We start from the raw sequence: 14826 nt of genomic DNA, 5'->3' as shown, positions 1-14826 counted from the left end.
AAGAAATAATTTACATTAATATTATTTCATTTAATAGTAATTTGAAAAAAATAACTACATTTAAACTTGAATTCGGATAAAAATAGTTCAAACATTAGCATATTTAAATTTTGAATATCTTTTTTCTATTCATTGATACTCTTCATAAATTAATTTTTTTTTGCAAATATCCATTAAATTATAACTGATTGTAGTACACTTTACTGTTAATTATAACGCTTATATCCCGCAATTAAAGCGTAAATTTATTTTATATATGGAAACACAAATAAAAATTTGTCATAATCTCGGGTGCTCATTGAAATTCCCATATTTTCATCGATATTTAAATATTCCAAACATCTGAACAGTTATAAAAATGTAATATACTATACTGATATTAGTATGATTCTGATGTTCCTATTAAAATACTTCTAATTTAACCCTAAGGTGTACACTTTTATTTATCCAAATAGAATTCGCAGAAAGCAAAAAAAATCTTTATTGCATAAACATTTTTTATATTCAAGTAAAATTTATTATTGATCGCTAAAAATAGCACAAAATAAAAATTTAAATGAATGAAATCACAAACAATATATGATTCTTGAAGCTATAGCACGGGATGTGCAGTTTTCCTCATAATAAAAAATATTTTAATGAATGTAGAAATAATAGTCACTTTTTTTAAGCTATACCATGACTTCCTTCGCCAAATATAATGCATTTCTCTAATTATTCTTTTAAAAAAGGAAGAATAAAAAATCAACTAAAATATCTTCAACAATTATGTATTTTTTCATTGTAAAGTAATAAGTCTATGTGTTTTTTTTAATTTATATTTGAAAAATGTACACTTAAGAATGACAGAAATGCATTTCAACTATAGTATGTTACATCATTTTTGCCGAATTAACATAATAATTGTCAGAACAAAAAAACTCATTCAGATGGCAATTTCCCAACAAAAAAAAATGTCATTCCTTTAGTGGTAGGAAGTAAATATAGGCACTGAATTTTTAACAACATATAGACAATAATTCAAAATGCAAATAGGGCACCGAAATAAAGAAAAAATGCAGAAAAACAACAACATATTTTCAAATCCAATTTTAATGATTGCTTGATTCTACGAGATGAAAAAACCCTTTGACACCAGAAATCATTGTATCAAAGTAAAAAATACCTGTATAATACCAGAATATGTTTCTTTTGGATTTTTCTATCGGACTAAATTTTTATTGAACTTCGAAACTATATGAGTTAATAGTGAAATTATAAGTTTCAGCTATATAAAAAAGAAAAATTAAACTAAAAGCTTGCTTTTCCCCATTTTTTACGCACCAAATAGTTCTATCATTAGATAAATAAAAATAATAGTTTCTAATTTATTTTCATGAATTTAAACTATTCCAGTATATCTTATCTCTGTTTTTCGTCATTATATAATTAGCCGAAAACATTTTATGACGGTGAAAATTAAAAATTGACGTCTTTTTATGCATTAATATATATGCTTTATCAAAGTTTTTAATTTTCCATTTTTATTTTACCTATACTCGGAAAACCTTTATATTACAATTTTATTTGGATGTATATTCAAATACAATAAATTTATATTGAATTTTTTTATACTCAGTTCATATCCCTTTATTTAATATAAAACAAAGCAGTGTAATATTTTTGTACCCTTATAATTCCTCTAAGTTGTGTAGTTTCGGCAATAATTCATTGATAAATAGAAATTGTCGTTTTAAAAATAGCTTATATTTTCTTATTATTTGAGTACGTTTACTTTATTATAATTTTATAAGCGTGCCATTTAATTTCTTTTTCTATCGAAATTAGGGTTTAAGGGGTGTTTAAAGTTATATTTTTTATTAATTTTTTGATTTAAAATTTTATATTGTATTTAATTGATTTATTCATATTAAATTTATTCGATATGTTGTTTTCTCAAATTCATGCGCGTCATGTAATGGATTGATAAGCTAAAAAAAATTTAAGTTTTTATTAAACTATATTTGCAAAATAATGTTTATTTTATTCTCTGCATAGATTTTTTATCTGTTTTCATGATCTTATTAAATCTTTTTTTTCATGATAAAAGAGATAAAATGCGAAACTAAACTTATCATGAGGGTTTATATTTAAAAAGGCACAATAAAAATTTAAAACTTATTAATTTACATAAAATTGATATAAAAAACTTAAATAATAACAAATGTTATTTATGATGAAATTATTCAGTTTATTTTAATTTACATTGTTCAGAATATACGAATATAAGATCATTAATGTTAGATTTGAAAAAACAAAAAGTCTTTAGATTAGTCAGAATAAGATATCTTCTTTTTAAAACCCCAATAAACTACAAAAACCCGAAAAATTCTTGCCGTGTTATATGAAATTCTATGTTTATAATCTATAAATAGATTTTTTATGATTTTAGACGTACATAAATAAAAACTTTAATTTTTAATTCATACTCTGGCCATTAAATTATCCAAATTTTGAGAATTTATTCCAAAATATCAATTTATTTATGCAAAATAGATCCCTAAAATTCTAGTTTATAAATTAAATAATAAAGAATTAACTAATTGACAGTACATATTTTATTGTTGAATTCACGTATATTACCTTCGTAAATTTTATTTCAAAATATATTTTTTATAACTTCGTACATAAAAACACGTGGCTGTGTCTTTAAATATTTTTTTACATTGTTATGAGTTTGAAAAAAAATTTACGGAAGAACCATTGTTTAGAATCTTAAGAGTAGATCTACTATAAAATAACTATGAATTTTGTTTAATTAAATTAATGAATTTAATATTTTTTGATTCATAATTTATGGCGAATAGATTATCATTATGACTGAAAATATAAAAAATGAAAATTTATGATTTAAATTTTTTATGGTTTGTATAATTTAATTTGTTTATGATTGATATATATGCCTGTGTCAGTAAAAAAGTAATAATAAATTAGAAAATAATGAAAAAAAATTCCTATAATAATATAAATTGTCTGAAACTATCAGTAACCTATATTAGTACGACTTGAGCGCGTTTGATGCATAAGTAAATTTAATTAATGAATCGTTAATGCTTAAGATATATAAATAAAAAATGTAGAACAGAGTTTATAATGTATAATGCAACCAAAGTATATAAAAATTAAAGAATAAGCTGATTAAAACATTAAAAAATAATTGCGCATCTTTTATTTGATTGATATTATTCTAATCTATTGAAATAGAATCATTTAACAAAAATAAATTTATTTTTAACAGTTTTTCAATAATATTTATATATAATTTATTTATTACAGAAGTGTAGGAATATATTTTGAATTAAAAATAATTTTTTTTGTAATAAAAGAAATTTTTTTATCAAAGTAAGAAATTAAAATTTGGAAGTTTCACCATTTTTTATATGGATTTTCGGGTATTTTATTTGTAGTTTTATATATTACATCCATTCCAATTTTCAATTATTTAACAATAATATTCCAGCTCTACCTTTAAAAATCAAATAAATTCAGCGATATTACATAAGATGTCATAATTTTCCGGTGGGTTGTTTTCCCGCTTCTATGTAACTTTTTGATAATATAAAGGTCAAGCCTTAGTATTAGTGCTTTAATTAAGAAATATGCTCGGATTAAATTTCATACTCAATATTAAAAAATCATGAACAGAATCAAAATAAAATTCATGTATTGTTGTGATATAATATATGTTATATTTTAATCTATGTTATTCGATGAAATTTTTAAAGCTCAAGGTGAAATTAAAAATTTATTGGTGTAAAAAGAAATAAAACCGCCACACAAATTCCCGAAAACAAAGTAATATAATATTTAAAACACTAAACCCAAATAATATAAGTATTTTAATTTTAAGTGCAATGCAGTATATTTAGACGCACTAGATTCATAGAAATTCTAGTAATTCAAGGCGAAATTTAAAATTTATAAGGGTAAAAATAAATAAATCACCATATAAATCCCAGAAAATCAAATTATTTAGAATGTTTAAAAGACAAATATCATTTTTAGTTTAATTTTTACACTAATAAATTTTAAATTTCGTCTTGAATTGCATGTTTGACCAGGTAATAATTTGTTTTGATAAAGTTTAGAGCTAGCTCCGATGATTTTCTATTATTTTAAAATATCAATGAATTGATTTACCACGTTTGTAATTAATTTTTTTTAAAGCTATTTGTTATTTTAGTCAAATCATAGAATTAAAAATGGTTTTAAATATAATCATAATGGATATTCAATTTCCTAATAAGATTGAAGCATTGATTTTTTAGTATTTTTTAGAAAAATAAATTATTGTATAAATGAATATTTTTCGTATAAATGATCAGAACCAAAAGAAAAGAATTTATATCATATTTTTTTCATGCGCCCTTTTCTATTACTAATACCGATCCACATTGTATTTTTGATGAAATATAGAGAATTTACATTATTTTTTGAGACCATTGACAACTAAAATTTACACGAACATAGATTTTTTAAATATATGATCCTTCATTAGAATGAGAAATCAAGTCGAAGAAAGAATAGCCTGCAGTCTAAAACGTAAAACAAATGAATGTATAGATAAATTAAATAAAAAACAAAAGACCGAAATGGAAACACAAATGAACTCGATAACAAAGACGAATGAAAGCAGCAAAGACGGCAATGTCAGACTCAAATGTAAAATATGCAGTAAAAGACTTACAAGGTGGGGCGGTGAATATGAATGCAAGTGTGGAGGTGTTTTCTGTATTTTACACAAGCTTGGAGATCGGCACGCTTGTTCTTACGACCATAGAAAAGAAGCTAGAGATAAATTGCTTAAAAATAACCCAAGAATAGGAAAAGATAAAATCAGAAAGCTAGATGAATAAATTTTTGGTTGGACCTATGCCGAAGCGAAATTATAATTAAAGCATGTTTTCAATGAAATACAAATTTATTAAGATCTGTTCATGAATATCTTATGACCAATTAACTTGTTTATTATATTTAAATAATTCAACCCACCAAGAATTATTTCTTTTGTTTGTTAAACATGAATTGTTAAAACTCTTTTTTATTTAATGTAAAAATTCACTTTTGTTCAACGAATACAAATTAAAATCTTGAAATATGATTTTGTTTTGCGTTCTTAATAATAATTTATTATAAATGGGTTAAGTTTCTTTTTATCTATTTAGACGTGGTCAGCCGCGTTCTTAATAATATTTGTTTTTCCTTTTATATAAAATTTTAGAATTATAATAGTATTTTAACTGCATCAGTTTCTACCCCGTATTCATATTTATGATAAAATGGCTTTGTATATTAAATATTTTGTATTAAATCACAAATACTAACTTTATACATGTGTGGAACATAAGAAAATTATCAAACATGTTTCCTTTAATATTTTTCTACCTAAGGCATCATATCTATATATAAAAATAAGTTAAACAAATAAAAACTACTCTATATAATTATAGAGCAACTTTATAAAATGGCTATTTTATTTGTAATTGATCTAAATAAATCTTTTAATTAATTTGCCATTTTCTTTTTAAGCCAAAGTTGAAGCCTTAAGAAGATAATTATTTTCAGATACAATGTTATAATATTCTATTGTTAAATTCAAACCTAAATATAATGATTCTTTAAATTAGATGCATAATTTTATATTTTTTATGTAATGTGGAAACCTTTAGATGATGATTATTTATATATACGATGTTATGTTATGTTTTTGTAGTATGAATGCTAATAGATGATAATTATTTACTGATACAATATCTTAATATTTTTTATTACGCATTAATTATATATGCTATGATGGTTACAAATAAATTAGAAGTTTTATAGCGTACGTTAATAATTACACCCGTGATCATCGTTATTTTTCTATAAACAAAACTTCGATTTTCACTATAAGTAGCGTGGCTTTTTTATAATTTAATCAATTACTTCCAAAAAGACAACTTTATAGATGTAAATACTACAGATGTAGAAAGTTTGAGCACTTGTGCCTAGATATTTATTTAAAATGGACAAGAAAATCAAATATAAATTATATTAATTTTTTTCTTATTTAAATTTCGGGCAAAAATTACATTTTATATTATTTTGAGCCAAATTTTTGCATATTTGCATTTAAAAAAACCTAAAGATCAATATATTAAGATGTTGCGGCCTGAAAAATCATTTCTACAAAATATGCCAAATAATAATTATTGATCATAAAAAAAAATGCTTGTTGAAAATCATTATAATATCGTTTTTATTATATTTTATAAGAAAAATCCAATTTATTTATTTAGACCCACAAAAAGACAGATCTAAACTGTGAAATCCATAATGTTACCTACCTTTTTTTCTGTCTTCGCTATATAAGCATATTTTCTGAATTTTCAGATACTTGCTATGATTAAAAAAGTTGATTGTTTAGAATAAATCTGGTAGAAATATACAATTTTTTATATTAATTAAACCATTTACCAGATGAAATTTCAAAAAATAAATGGTTTTTGTAATATCATACATTTTTAAATAAATTACAAATACCATTATTTATATTATAACAAAAATGTTATTTTAAGTCACTTTTGAGCCCCTGTATCATGCAATATAATCTATGGTTTATTGGTAGGTTTAGCTAACCAAAAGATTTTATTCTAATCATTCAAATTAATATCTAAATTTTTATTCCAAAAAAAAGTATAGTAGAAGCTAATTTAAGATTGTAAATATATTTTTTACAATGCATCAAAATATAATTCACAGAATTCTTTTATTCTCGGAGTCATAATTTCTTGATGTTTATACTTTTAAATGGTTTTATATGCAATTTTTTTTATAAATTAATAGAATCTGTTTCGCCTTAATCACACAAAAACTATTGAAACTTATCTACTTTTGTGATTTTATATATATAATCAAGTTGTCACCATAAAGGAATAATATTTTGGGATATTACTTTTATAATAGATGCATTAATTTGGATAAAAGATTATTATACCCGTAAAGGGGGCCATGAGGCAGTGTTTTAGAAACGCTTTAATAAGTGGCTTGAGTTCGAACTGAATCGCACACCAGATTCATATGAATTTACTCAAGGCGAGAAATATCTGCATGAAGGAGGTCTGTCGAAACTAGAAAGTAAAAATATAAAAAGACAGATAAGCCGAGAATAAATCATGAGTTTGCTGTATAAGAAGCAGAAAACGTACACGATCATTATGTAATCTGTTCCGTTAGTAAAGGATATGATAAATTCTAGAGTGGTCATGGTAGCATAAGTAACCAGAGAAGGGAAGTAGATAGAATCTCAACCCCTCCATATCAACTACTGCCTGTCTAAAACAGACTTAATCCACTGAGATCTAACTGTTACCAGAAAAATTTAAGGATCACACGCGGGGTGCATCAGATAAGCAAAAAGTTCCCAACAGTCATATGCGAACTTTCTAAAAAAAAGATGTATACGCGTAAATAAATAAATAATTTGAATAAACTCGTCTCGAATTTTTAAAACACCCCGTTAAATTCAAATAAAAGACATCGCCTATGTAATTTTATGCAAGAAACGACCAATGCCTTTTTTTATTTTTAAAGATTTTCTAAATAACTTTTTTCTAGTGAATGTCTGTGCAAACCACCAATATACCAACTATTTCAAAAATTAAGACGAAAATATCACCAAAATTGATTAGAAAAGAATGCAGGTACAGATATTGCCAACCCCAATTGACTTTACCTACACAAAATTACGGATTCAAGTAAAACTTTAAGTTTTAACAAGATCTAATAGCAGCATTGATGCTGTATATAACCTAAGGGCTTGGTTAAGCTAAAATTCAAGCCCAAATAAAAGTAAAAATCAATTCTTAGTGGTGCTGAAAATTGAATAATATGATAGTATCTACTATTAAATTTATATGCCTCATACAAATTAGATAAAATGATCATATAAATTTCATATTAAATGAAGGATTAACTAAAAAAAGAAAGCATTTATAAATGCAAGAGAAGTATTAGTAATTCTAAAACGTAATTTTAAATATCGCAAATAATAAAATGGGTTAAATACTAGTATAATTCAGCATTAAATGTGAATATTAAGCAATATGGGTGTAATAAAGCGAACTGAAGGATACGAGTATAAAAGGAAGACGTACCATTTACAAAGTATGCGTTTAAAAATCCATAGGCTTATTTTCATATTTTGACTGTATATTTTCAAAATGGCACTTACAGAAAATATGAGCAGACTTTTAATTAGGCCAAAAATTCTTTGTAAATAGAGTAAGAGAATGCGGAGTATGTGTGGAAGGCAATAAAACGGGATATAAACTATATTAGGTCTTTAAAATAATACTTGAATTGATGAAATTAAAATGTGTAAAATAAAATATTATCTGGAACATCGAATCGAAGGTGTAGAAAAAATAAATACTAAAGAAATATTTCCAATTGATATTAAGAACGAGAAAAATATAATATTTAGAAAAAATTTTGTGAATATATAAAACTGTATTTAAATATATTCTGATGGCTTGGTGGTCTATAAAAAAGTTTCAAAAAATCAAAATTTCAACATAAAATTGTTAACCCTTGTAGATTTTTTATAGATCCAGGTACTAATATTCAAAGTAACACTTTTAAAGGTTAAAATAATGTGTTGAAAGTGGAATAACAGTGAGTAATCGAAATGAAGGGTATAAAAGGATTTTGCATATATAATATAAATATTACAGAATAAAGAGGATAGTATATATATTTTTGAATCCAATACAAATAAAATATATCAATAAATTTTTGCAAGAAATTTGTACATTTATTTCTAAAGAAAAATTACTGGAAAAATGAACAAACACATCTTTTAAATTAAAAAAAAACAATCAGAAAACGCAATTTTCTAACATTCTTATTATTGGTAAAAATTATAGTATATCTTAAGGGCTCACTACGAATACAGCGAATTCAGATCGCAATAAACCTTTATTAAGCGAATTTTAAGGGGTTTAAGATACAACCTTTTATCAGCCCCTTAAGCATAATAGAAAAGACGAACATTAAATCCGAATAAAAACATATTTTTTGGCATAACTAAAATCAAACAGAATCGACCTTATAAAATCTTTTTAAAATGATTATAATTTAACAGATCGCGGATGTATTTGTGCATTTATATGCAGAAATATAGGTATTAAGCAAATTTTAAGTGCAAAAAAAATTACTAGATTCATATAAGCGATACAATGGATATAAATTACTCATCATAAAATAAAAAACCACACGAACTTTATTTGGTTTAAATAAATTCAGCAAAATCTGAATTATAAAATATTGAAGATGAAGAATGCCATATGAATTATATCTGCGAAGATACTAGTATCATATTGCCAATAAATTTTTGTTTAATTATGGTTATTATCATCACTAATGTACATAACGTAATATATTTAAAAAATGCTGATTTTTTATGATTCATTGAGTAAAAAATAGAATATATGTAGCTTTAATGCAAGATTTCAGATTGGCATAAATGAACTCGATGTCTAAATTATCTATTAATACCTTTTATTAATAGGTAATTGAATGAATGAATCTAAATCGATAAAATATATTTATTTAGCAATAAAATAGTATTTTCTTTTACAACAAGCCATTTCCATTAAGAAATAAAATATATATCCGTCCATATAAAGAATTAACATTCACTGTTTAAATACTTCAACTGGTAAGAAAAAAAAAATTATGTTTTTTTATATGATTGAAATATAATTTAACGAAATTAAGTGGCATCAGGGGTTATTAAATGTTTTTTTTAAAATAAGGTCACAGAAAAAAATTTAAGTGCTTGGGAATACCCATGTAAATTAAATATATTCACACATATATTCGTATATTTATAAGAGATGTTGGAAAATAAATATGTAAAGATAAAATATGATACAAGAATTGGCACGGAACAAGGTTTATTATGTGTCTGACCTGATATATTCATATACAATGAAAAGAAAAATTGTATTTATAAGCGAGAAATCGATGTACGTTTTATGTATATGATAAAATCCTCGAAAACGACTATTTATTAAAATAGGATTTAATGGTATTCAAATTTATCAATATACAAATGCAAAATAAAAATCCTAACATATTTTTCAACATCAGATGGCGTTTATATTCAATAAAACAAAATATATCAAAAATAATCTAAAGTTTAAAACTTACATGTGGAAAATATATGCCATAGGTTTGAGAAAAACCTTTAAAATCATAGGTTTGAAAAGAGATATTATCGAAGAAAATATAGTTGAGAGTATATAGGTGTGCTAAAGATTTTTTAACTATTTTTTTTGAAATAAAAAATCGAAAATTAACCCATAAAAATTATTCTATTAATATAAATAATTTACTCTCTTTTATATATAGATCTTTGATATTCACACAATACAACCAGATAATTTTATCGGAATTTAATACAACTTTACATTTTATGGATAACTTAGAGTTAAATGACGATTTAATTTTTGATAGTTAAATGAATGCAGTTAAAAATAACAAAATGCTTGATTTATGATAGATTTATACAGAAAAAGTTCTTACACTTCTGTCGCTTTGTATGTTTTGTATATTTAGGGATAATCTTAATAAATAACATCAATAATGATAAAAATGTGAATATTAGAATAAATCTGGGCTAAATTTTTTAAAGTCTAAAATATGTGAGTTTTAAATTTTGATAACACAAATGTAATCTAAATCCTATAAGTTTATAAAAAAATGCAACTAATATTCTTATCTATCTATCACTAAATGGGGATGCAAGAAATATCACCATATGAGGTTATTTTAAGTTTCGCTATTTACTTTTAAAAATAAAAAAATAAATGTCTATTAATTATAATTTACTATTATAAAAAAATTCTGCTCATATAAATAATGCTATAAATAATTTACATTTGATAGTTTGGTTTTTTTTCTATGAGAAATATCAATCTATCTAGAATTTTACTACAAAAATAGATCGTAAATAATACTAAAATACTATTGAAATATATTGACATGATTCATGAGTAAAAAAAAATATAAATAACCCGCATGCATTATCTAGTTTAATAATAATTTACAAATAAAAGGCCTAAAAATATCGAAACAAATTTATTATTCATATTAAAAGGTTTTCTTATTATGTTGTATCTTATAAAAATTTACATTTATGAAAATGTTATAAAAAAATTATATGTTTATATTTTATTTAAATAAACGAATGAGAAAAAATCCGTTACCGCACCTATTCTTGAGTAAAATAAAAAACTGTTAAATTTTATCAAATTATAATTAAACTCAATATACATATGCATAAAAAAATCAAATAAAACTAAAAATTTCGTTTGTGTAAAAATTTAGCGGTAAATTCTTTGAAAAATAAAAAACTGTAATTTACACGCAAAATTTATACAAAATAGTGTATAGAATTCATTTAAATAAAGACGTGGAAAATCCTACCCTGTTCGTCATTTTTGAATTTAAAATATTTTTTTCCGTAATGTATATGGAAATGAATTGCGGTAAAATTAACCCTTCGATTATATCTAATTCCTGGGGTTGGTTAATATTTATTTCCAGGGCTTTTTTTTTGCAAAGACATTAATTCCCTAAACTTTACTTCTTATAGATTTATAATATGACTTTTCACAGAGAATTTCGACTCTTGAAAAATAGATAACAATATTTTTATTTATATATAAAATAAAAAATTACATGTTTTCGAATTATATATGTTAAGCATATAACACCAATATTAATTATGAATATTTTTAGCTGCTTCTAAAAAAAGGACAGAATATTTATGTATAAAATCCAATTAGATTAGAATTATAAATTCAGAAAATACTGGAATAAGGGGTATAAAACAAATTCAAGATTTATAGTTTCATTTTATTTGATATAAAAGAATTTAAACCGAAATGAAAAAAAAATATACGAGCAAATTATCTTATTTTCATAAATTAATGAGCATGTTTTTCGACACATGTTTTATTTGCATGTTTATTTTGTATTTATAGTTTTTTTATCAAAAATATATATATATATGTTAAGATTAATTAAAAATTTAATCAAGATATTATATTATTTAAACAATTTATATCTAAGTTCATGTTTCTTTTTTCACACTGTCGTAAAGCAACTATGATAAATACGAAAAAAATATCAAATTTTAGATTTAAAATTTCATAAAATATATTAGTATTTCTTGGTGAATCATTTAAGCTTTTTTTTCGGATATTATCTATGTGTCAATAAAGTCAGAAACAGTCGAAAGTTAATAAATTTGATGTTTTTTTTAAAAAAATAGACGGTTTTTGCTTCAAAGTATTTGAAAATTTCAATATTTTTTTTGTCTAAAGTGTATAAAGGACCCGGATAAGAAAGCAAAGTGTACATATATCAGCAGGCAGATTTGACGATTTTTATGTATTCTAAAGAATATTTTCTGAAAATAATTTTTTATTGGCTTAAAAGAAGAAAAAAACAACATTTACCTCATTAAAATAAATTTGAAATCAATATTAGAACCATAACAACAAGAAGAAGACCATTGGATACCTAGAAACTAATTATATTATTAAAAAATAACTAAATTTATAAAATGAAGAAGAATGAAAAACCATATAAATAATAAATGAATTTATAGATTTAGATTGAATAAGTGTCGTAGTATAAATAACGTTTTGGCTATATTCTGGTTTTATTTTTTCAAATTCTAGTAACAAGCTATACAAAAATTGTAGAATTACCCCAAAAAAAGTTGTAAAACAGGCCAGGTGCTGCAGAACTATCTTCTAGGTTTGTTGTGGACAAAAAATAATATTATTTATAACCCTTATATATTAGCAAAAAAATTCACCAAAGATACAAAAACAAATATAACTGTAAACATCGAGTAGAGTAATTTTGATGTGTTACAGGAATAAAAAGAACTTACGATTTAAAACATTTCCGTGTTTATTATAAAAGAGATTTATACACAAATAAGGCTAAAAATTTCAAAAATATAGGTAGCTAGACATTTAGATACACAAAAGTGGCTGGAAGACATATACTGAGGTTTGTAAAGAATTTGAATTTATTCATTAAAGCGTATATTACACTATTGGGATTTGAAGATATCATCATAAATACCAATCTACTAAAGTCAGGATAAAATTAATGATGCATAGCTCAATATCCCGCGTCTTAATAGAACAAAAAAAAAGTATAACTCTTCATTTTAGGTATTTAATTTAATAATATAAAATTAATTTAGGTTTAAGGATGTCCTTTATTATTTTAAAAGATGAATTTTAAATTAATAATAATTTCGGATCAAATTTTTTTCTAATCTAATATAGTACCATCATCAAGAAAAAAAATATTCATAAAACTTAAATATATAGGCTATTTATTACTACTTCTTATTTAGGCCGCATTTTATAAGAGATGTAATTTTTTTTCTATGCATATAAACACCAGTGCAATCTTATTGGCAGATTTTTGCGAAGTCTAGCTAAAGATTATGATTAATCAAAAAGTTAAATTCAATGTGTTTAATCAAACACATTAATTCTAGTTTCATAAATCCTTATAATTATAACCTTGTTTGATAGCTTTATATCACTAATTATCGAATCAAGTTTGCAAAAAACAAAAAAACTGCAAAAAAAATTATTTAAAAGACTTAAATGCTCTAAAAATTAAATGTGTAATAGGTAAAATGTTTTTTTGCTATAATTTCTCTGCAGATATCTTCGATATATATTTATAAAGATTAAACCAAAATACGTCACAAACTGTATATATTATTTTGAGAATTCGGTTGACCATATTAATATATTCTTTAAAATTGTATTTCAGCATTTATAGAATGCAACAGGGACTAAATTTTAGTTTCTCTGCATATAATTGATACATGAAAACATTAATATATTCTTGATAATATTCTTTTTAGTGCAAACATTTTAGATTTTTTTTTAAAATCAAGATAAATTTTAGGGCTTATTATTCATATTATAAAATCCCGCTTTATATATTTTTATTTTTATAAACGTATATGTTTTTTACTGTCTTTTATTTCTAATAACGTTGTATACAAATAATTTTTGACGTTCTTAACTTTCAAACTGATTTTTTGCACCTGGAATATAGTAAATTCTATCATGTATGATTTTTTTATTCTTTCATAAATTTTACCGTAGTTTTGCCAGATTTTGGAACCTTTATGGCATATTTTTCTAATATTGTATTTTAAAAATCAAATTTGGGGATACACATTTTCGAATTGATTTTTAGATTATATTTAGAATGAATATTATCATTATAGTACATGAAAATTTTTTTAGAAATATTTGAATCGATTTTTACACCGTAGTTCGAATTAATTCTAGCCCTTATAACTGTTTTTAATTTTTAGAATTTTTCTATTGTTTTTTAATTATAGTAAAAATATAATTTAGGCTACGAAACTGCTTTTTTTGATTTCTATATTTTCAAATTTGTTTTTACATGGTATTTAGAAAATATTGAAGCATTTATAACATTTAGATTTAGTTATATATGTTTAAATCAATTTTAGCACTATAAAACATCCTTTTTTAATTTTCTAATTTTTTAAATTTTTTATTGTAGTTACAATAAATAAAAAATGAAAATTTTAAGTTTACATATTCTTGAATTAATTTTTAAATAGTATATAGGACTCATTTTAACATTGATAATTATTTTTTATTATGGGTTAAGTTTCTTTTTATCTATTGAGACGTAGTCAGCCCATTAGGAACATTG

Source organism: Rhyacophila brunnea, unplaced genomic scaffold (genome assembly GCF_057557595.1).
Source record: "Rhyacophila brunnea isolate RB1 unplaced genomic scaffold, BYU_Rbru_1.0 scaffold_157, whole genome shotgun sequence".
NCBI lineage: Eukaryota > Metazoa > Arthropoda > Insecta > Trichoptera > Rhyacophilidae > Rhyacophila > Rhyacophila brunnea.
The sequence above is the reverse complement of the archived record's forward strand: the minus strand, read 5'-3'. Positions refer to the sequence as shown.